Source organism: Gymnodraco acuticeps, unplaced genomic scaffold, assembly GCF_902827175.1.
Source record: "Gymnodraco acuticeps unplaced genomic scaffold, fGymAcu1.1, whole genome shotgun sequence".
NCBI classification, from domain to species: Eukaryota; Metazoa; Chordata; class Actinopteri; order Perciformes; family Bathydraconidae; genus Gymnodraco; species Gymnodraco acuticeps.
Genome location: NW_022989764.1, coordinates 213,731 through 220,655, shown reverse-complemented (window position 1 = coordinate 220,655; position 6,925 = coordinate 213,731).

Genomic DNA, 6,925 nt, shown 5'->3' with positions numbered 1-6,925 from the left:
GACAGCAGAGTTCGTCTGGCTGAAAGTCATCAGGACAAAGTGGCTCAACCCCAGGCTCTCCGACCCCGACCGAGTGACCCAGCGGACCTCTTATGCCGTCTGCCTGGGAGAAAAGGGGGACAGCTCGTACCACGGGAGCCAGTGTGCGGCGGGGAAACCACCTACTAGGACCAGGGGACGACATCAGGACGGACGTGGCCCTGGCAGACGTGGACTACTCGGAAGCAGCAGACTGGAGGAGCAGGACCCTGGAGACATCTCTACAGCATCGACCCGGAAGCCGCCATCAGCGGGCCGGAGGACGAGGAGGAGGAAGACATCTCTCTAGCAGGCAGCCCAGAAGCTGCTGTCAGCGGATTGGGGGGACAAAGACACGGCAAGCCAGGACGGCACAGGGGACTTGTCGAGGCGGCAGAGGAGTCTACTTCGCTCTGATCAGTTCTACCCGTGAAGGGAAAGCTGCATCTCCCCCTCCCTATTAGCTGTCCTTGTGGGGGGGGTGGGGGGGGGGCTGATGATTATAGCACTCAGCTACCCCCTCATGGTTCCTTCACTGCCATGGAAAGTGGTGTTCTGTCTCCATGAAGGTTTCAAGTACTCTGAATACCAGCTTCGGATGGATTTACGGACACAGTAGAAAAGAATGACAGTGGGTATATTTCAAAATGCCTTGTCTAAGTTTATCTCTGGAGAAGGAGATAAAAAGGGGGATTTGTAGAGTTATATTTGTATTTATTCATGTTAGCAAACTATGGATAAGCTTAAAATGGGAATAATTTGGGTAAAACTGTGAGCTGCATTTGGGGCCTGTTGACATGTATTTTTGAGGACAAAGGAAGATGGGGGAAGGTGAGAGCATGTCCTGATTTGCATTCAACTTAGAACGAGCTACAGTGGTTGTGATATTAAGAGAGGTCCCTTGGGTTTCTCTGGTGGTTATCAACAGTAGCAGTTAAGTGAATACTGTTCAAACAATACCTGTGTTTGTGTTTTATATTGATTTCTCTGTTTTATCCTTTCATAAATGTAAGGACTACAAATGGCTATAAACATTCTGGGCTGGTTGGAGTAAACAGGGTTTTATTGCTCTGTGGGGGAGGTGTAGGTATGCAGGCCTTGAGACCTTTTGTTGTAAAGTGAGCCTGTTTGGTTTCCTGCTGGCCAGCGTTGCGTCTCCCAATGAGATGACCTGAAAAGATGACCAGCTGACCTAACACCAAACCCCTCCTTCTTACTCTGGTATATATCCGGTGGATCCCTGGCGTTCGGCCTCTCTTCACATGCTGCCCTCGGGTGAAAGTAGCTCTGCAGTATGCGAACCAGTGCAGGAGTAAGCCGGCATTACTCCTTAAGCATTACAATATAACTGTAATATATCATGTTGTATTGTAATGATTGTATTGCATTGTCATATTGCCATTAAAGTAGATTATTGTTAACGGTTACTTTGTAGATATGGATTCCTTCCTGTATTATAACCAGCTTCATAGGAACGCGCGGAGATTTGAAAAGCGGACCAGTTATCCCTTTTAATCTCCAACAGGACCTCCTCTGGACATTAGGTCCGCCCCTCTGTTCAACACGCCGGGGATATACACCGCTCTGATAGAGAGTATGTGTGTTTGTGCCCAACACAGCAGCCGTCTGGCTGTGTTCAGCAGCTGCGCTGATCGTACGCCTCCCTGGCGATTTATATATGCTGCCGCTGCTTTGTTGTCTGTCCGAATCAACACATGCTGATTGAAGAGCAACGGGGCGAAGTGTTGGATTACTCTCCATACGGAGATTAACTCCAGCACGTTTATGTGGCGGGACATGTGAGCCGGCCACTGTCCTCCCACTGCCTGGGACCTGCATGTTCCCCCCCAGCCTGTGAGAGAAGCGTCTGTAAACACCGCGGTGTGTGACGTCACTCTGCCCAGGGGAACCCCCACTGACAGGACGTGGCGATTTTTCCAATAGGCTAAATCCGGACCCACGGAAGGGGGAACGTACACCATGCGTCTCTTCTGACGCACGGGGTCGATATGCAGACGAATAAACCACCTCTGGATTCTCCTCATGTGAAGGAGTCCCAGAGGGATCACCACGTGACCAGCTGCCATCATGCCTAACAGCTGCATCACGGAGAGGGCTGTCACCACCCTGTGAGGTGTGACGCGCCGGAGGAGAGCTGTCACTTTCTCCACTCTCTGCTGTGAGAGTCGCGCTCTCATGCGGACTGAATTCAACTCCACTCCCAGATAAACGATAACCTGGGATGGAAAAGGACAGCTCTTCTTCCAATTGACAATGAAACCCAGACTTGACAGATGAGATACGAGCTGTATCGTCTGTAACGCAGCCTCCTCCTTGGAGCGAGCTAGCAACAGCAGGTCGTCCAGATAAAATAACACCCTCATCCCTCCTCTGTGTAGCGGCTCCAGCGCCGTCTCCACACACTTGTGCGAAAGAGTGAGGAGCCAGGGAATATCCGAACGGCAGTCGATTGAACTGGTACGATATCCCCTGGAATGAAAAACGCAGGAATTTCCTGTGTTCCGGGATCATGGATATATGGAAGTAGGCATCCTTCAGGTCTATTGAAGTAAACCAGTCCCCCTGGTGAACGTACTCCAGCACCTGTTTGATTGTCAGCATATGAAAAGGTCTTTTCACTATCACTCTGTTGAATGCTGACAAATCGAGGATGGGTCTCATTCCCCCCGTCTTTTTCGGGACAAGAAAATAACGGGAGTAAAACCCCCGATTTTCTTCCCCCTGAGGAACCCTGGAAATCGCACTTTTTACCAGAAGCTCCTGTAGCTCCGCCGGGAGCGCAAGACACTGTTCTTGGGATAACAGAAGTGTTTCCTGAATCCCATTGAACTGCGGGGGGGGGGGGGGGAGGCAAATTGCAGAGAGTACCCTCTGCTGATCAGCCTGCTCATCCATCTGTCCATCAAACATATCCGCCGCCACTCTGAGCAATGCTCCGAGAGCGGGCAAACCTGCTTTTGTTGTACTGTGGTAGTCATGGTGACGAGCCATGCCAGAGCCCTTGCCGCTGTTGCTTGTAAAGCAACCCAAGGGGGGCCCCGCCCGAAAGGGCTGGTCTCCACACACTGCATCTCACCCCACCCTGAGGAATGAGCAGGGGTGTGTGCAGTGCTATTCACACAGCGCGTAATAACAGCCCTAGGCCCATTACGACCGTGTGACGTAGGTACACCTGGGACAGAGGAAAAACCGTGTTTCCTTCCTAACTAATAAACTTGCCTTGCCTAACCGACAGGCCAGAGGAAACAGGTTTACACGTCAAGCCCTGCTGTCTAATAACCGCCTGGTTATATACAGCTGGCTTGTGCAGCGAGCTCCGCCGCCTGCTAACCGACAGGTCAGAGGCAACCCGCTCAAACGGCGAGCCCAGCTGTCTGTTAACCGATAGGTTAAAAACAGCTGTCTTATGCAGCGAACCTTGCTGTGTGTTAACCGACTGATTAACAACAACAGCCGGCCTGACTAGTGTGGGGGAAATGTGAGAAACAGCTGCTACAGACACACTGTTGTAATTTTCAACCTTTTTATTGAAAATATTTTCCCGCACATCCCCCCCAAAAAGTCACTTTCGGCTCTGCTTCCTCGGAGGTTCTCTCTGAGGAGCAGACCAGGAGCGGGGGTTCCTCGTTCCTCTCTGACTCTCCGCCTGGAGATTCCTCCGTGGCGGAGGATCGGAGATATGGGACGGTGCCCCCGCAGCCGCCGAAGGGCGATTCTGGCGCCGCTGCTGATCTCGCCGTTGCCCGCGCTGCCCCTGCTGAGACTGTTGCAGGTGCTGCGGGTGCTGCTGTCGCTGCTGTTGCTGGGGACGTTTGACCGGCTGATGCCAGCCGACGTGACGTCGTATGTCGTCTGCTCTCTCCGATGCAGACTTCACTGACTCCACCATGGTGTGGAACTGAGGTCCAAACAATCCGTCCGGACTGATTGGAGCCTCTATCAGCTCCTTCCCTGCACCCTCCGGTATAGCTCCCTGCTGCAGCCAGAGGAACCGGTGGACCTGAGTTGCCCATGTCGCAATCCGCGCCTGCGAAACTGCGACTGCCACGCTCAGGGTGAGTGCAGTGCTGGCCGCCTTACCGATCTCCTCAGCCTCCACTGAGGACATGGTGTCGGACTGCTCAGATATCCGCACCATGGAATTTGCCAGCAACGCAATATTGTTTGCGGCCGCTGACGCCTGGAAAGCACACTGGTGCATCTTGTCGGTCTGTCGGGCGACAAACTGATCCCTGGAGGTAGTCAACATGGGTCGCCGTCCGGCAACCGTGCTGGCCTGCTTAGCTCCAAAAAACGTTGTGAGGTTCGGCTCCAGCGGAGGCACGGTCGGAAACCCTTTATCCGTTAATCCCTCTACCCGTGTAAGGGGAGTGTACGTGGATATAGGAGCCCTCAATGTCCTGGGGTTCGCTGCCGCTCCCTCCTGGTATTTCCGGATGGGCGGAAAGCGTGGCCAGATCGGATCACTCTTGACCCTCTGATCCTGGGAGAACACTCCGGACATGTCATCCAAATACGTGCTCACCTGAGCTGGGGGAACGGGGAGATCTCGCCAGGCGGCTGCCTTAGCGATAATCCCCGGAAGCTCCTGGAGAATTCCGCCAATCGACGGCAGAGCCGTGGCTAGGCCCGTTGTCTTACTATGACCCACGTTCCTGATTACCTCACGGACTTTCCACGGATCTACCTCATTGATCACTTGCTAGTTTTCCTCGAAAGAGTATATTTGTTTTCCTTGTTTTGATTACTGTGCAAAATTCCAGTAAAGTCTTTATTTTTTGAGAACACTATCTGTGTCGTGCAATTGAGTTCATGCCTCAGAGTCTCCTTGACAGTAACTGTCCTCAGGAACGTGGGTCATAGTAAGACAACGAACTGACAATGAACAGGAGGAAGCTACCACAATATATACACAGGTAAAGGGGACACAGGTGGAAACAATCAGGGCGGGGAAAACAATCAAGGACGCAGGAGACAGATGGGGGCGGGGAGCGTGGAGGCCTGAAATGAGAGGGATGATTAATTAAGGGAATAAACATAAAGCACAGGGCAAAGGGACATGACAAAACTAACATAAAGAATACACTTTCACTATTAGTTTCCTAGACATGACAAGAATACCTTAATCTGTTATTTAATGTTTAAATAAAGGTTAATTCGTTTTTCTGTTTTGCACCTCCTCCTATTAATATCTTTGTACATTCTGCACTAAACTGTTTTATTGTAGAGATCACTTATAGTATCTTCTTGATTTGTTATATTCTATATTTATACTTTCCCCCTATGAAAGTATGTACTCTTAATATTTTTTTAATCAAATAAAACACAATAATTCAATAACGTGCTTTAACCACTAGGAGGTGCACACAAGGTACACACAGCCATAATAACTTTGTATTATTAGTGTAGGACACTTATGTTTTCGTACAACATCTGAAGATGTGTAGTTTTATGCATGCTTTCACATAATTTTACAGCATATTGCTATACTATTTCAGACTCAGTATTTACATTCTTACATTAAAAGAAAATCAGTAATATCTTTAAAAACTACAGTCCTTTTATATCAGCTGTGCACCGTTATGGTGTAAATATAACCTATCTGTGAATTAGATCAAATGTAAAAGTCAGCCGAATTAGTGTTGATACTGCAAGGAGACGTATTGTGTGAAGAGAAATTGAAGATGTTGTTTAATTGTTGAATATATTTATGATCCACGTCAAGTATTCAGTTTCGGCGGCATTTTCTCAGTTTTTCCAAAGGTCTTCTCATCAGGGCTCTATAAATAAAGAACTACGGCAGATCTGTAATATGTAATGCAGCCGAACCGTGTATTACAATGCCGTTATGTGATGACTTTCAAAGAGAAAAGCAAGAGCGCTCGGAATTAAGTATTATTTTATTCTTTTAAAATGTTTTCCGGATTTCATATCATATAAACACCAAATCCCAGCATGCATTGCGGCTAAAACATCCAATAAGCGAGCTTAAAACCATAGCTGAGGATCTTGGGTAATCGCTCGAAATGCCTACGTCTGTTTCCGGTTATTTTTATTTTGAAATTCAGTTCCTGACGGACGCCAAAAAAGCCCGAGATTATGGAATTAAACCAATAAATAAAAGCACGGATAATTGTGTGTTATTGGTGAGTAAATAACAGTGTGTTATTTTGAAAAGAATAACAAATTAGAAGGAAAAAAATATTTAAAAAATACAGATTTCAGTATCCTGGGGCTCTGAGCCCCATTTATTTTCCTCACAGACGGCAACAAAAGTCCGAAATTATACGATTTCAAATAAAAGCAATAACTGTGGCTTGATATTGAGTAAGAACATGTTTTTATGAACCACACAGCTTCCGGTCTTCCTCGACCCGACCGGAGAAAAAGACGTGCTGCAGGCAGTAGAAATACATTGCTTTTAAAATCGTGCTGTGCAACACGAAAAAAAATGGCAAATCGTGTTGGTGAACACGAATCAATAGATTAAAAATCGTGTTGGTGAACACGAAATGCCGTGAGACTGGGTTGTATAGCTACGCATATGTATTCATAATGTAATAAAAGCCCATGTGCGTGTGTGCGTGTGTGTAGAAATAAAGCATTATGAATCCATTATAACTCACATTGATTGACCTTATGCACTATAAATCTGGTCTGCATAGAGCGTTACCGATGATGATCATGATGATGGTCAACATCCTCTCACTCCAAAGTTTTGCGCCCTGTTGGTGTTCTGGGTCCTCATTTATAAACGTGGCGTACGCTCAAAAGATGGCATACGTACGCCAATTTTCTAAGCAATCTTTGCGATTTATAAAAAACAAACTTCACGGGAAAATGTGCGGTCCTCCACGCAAACTCTGACCCATCTGTACGCGGTACG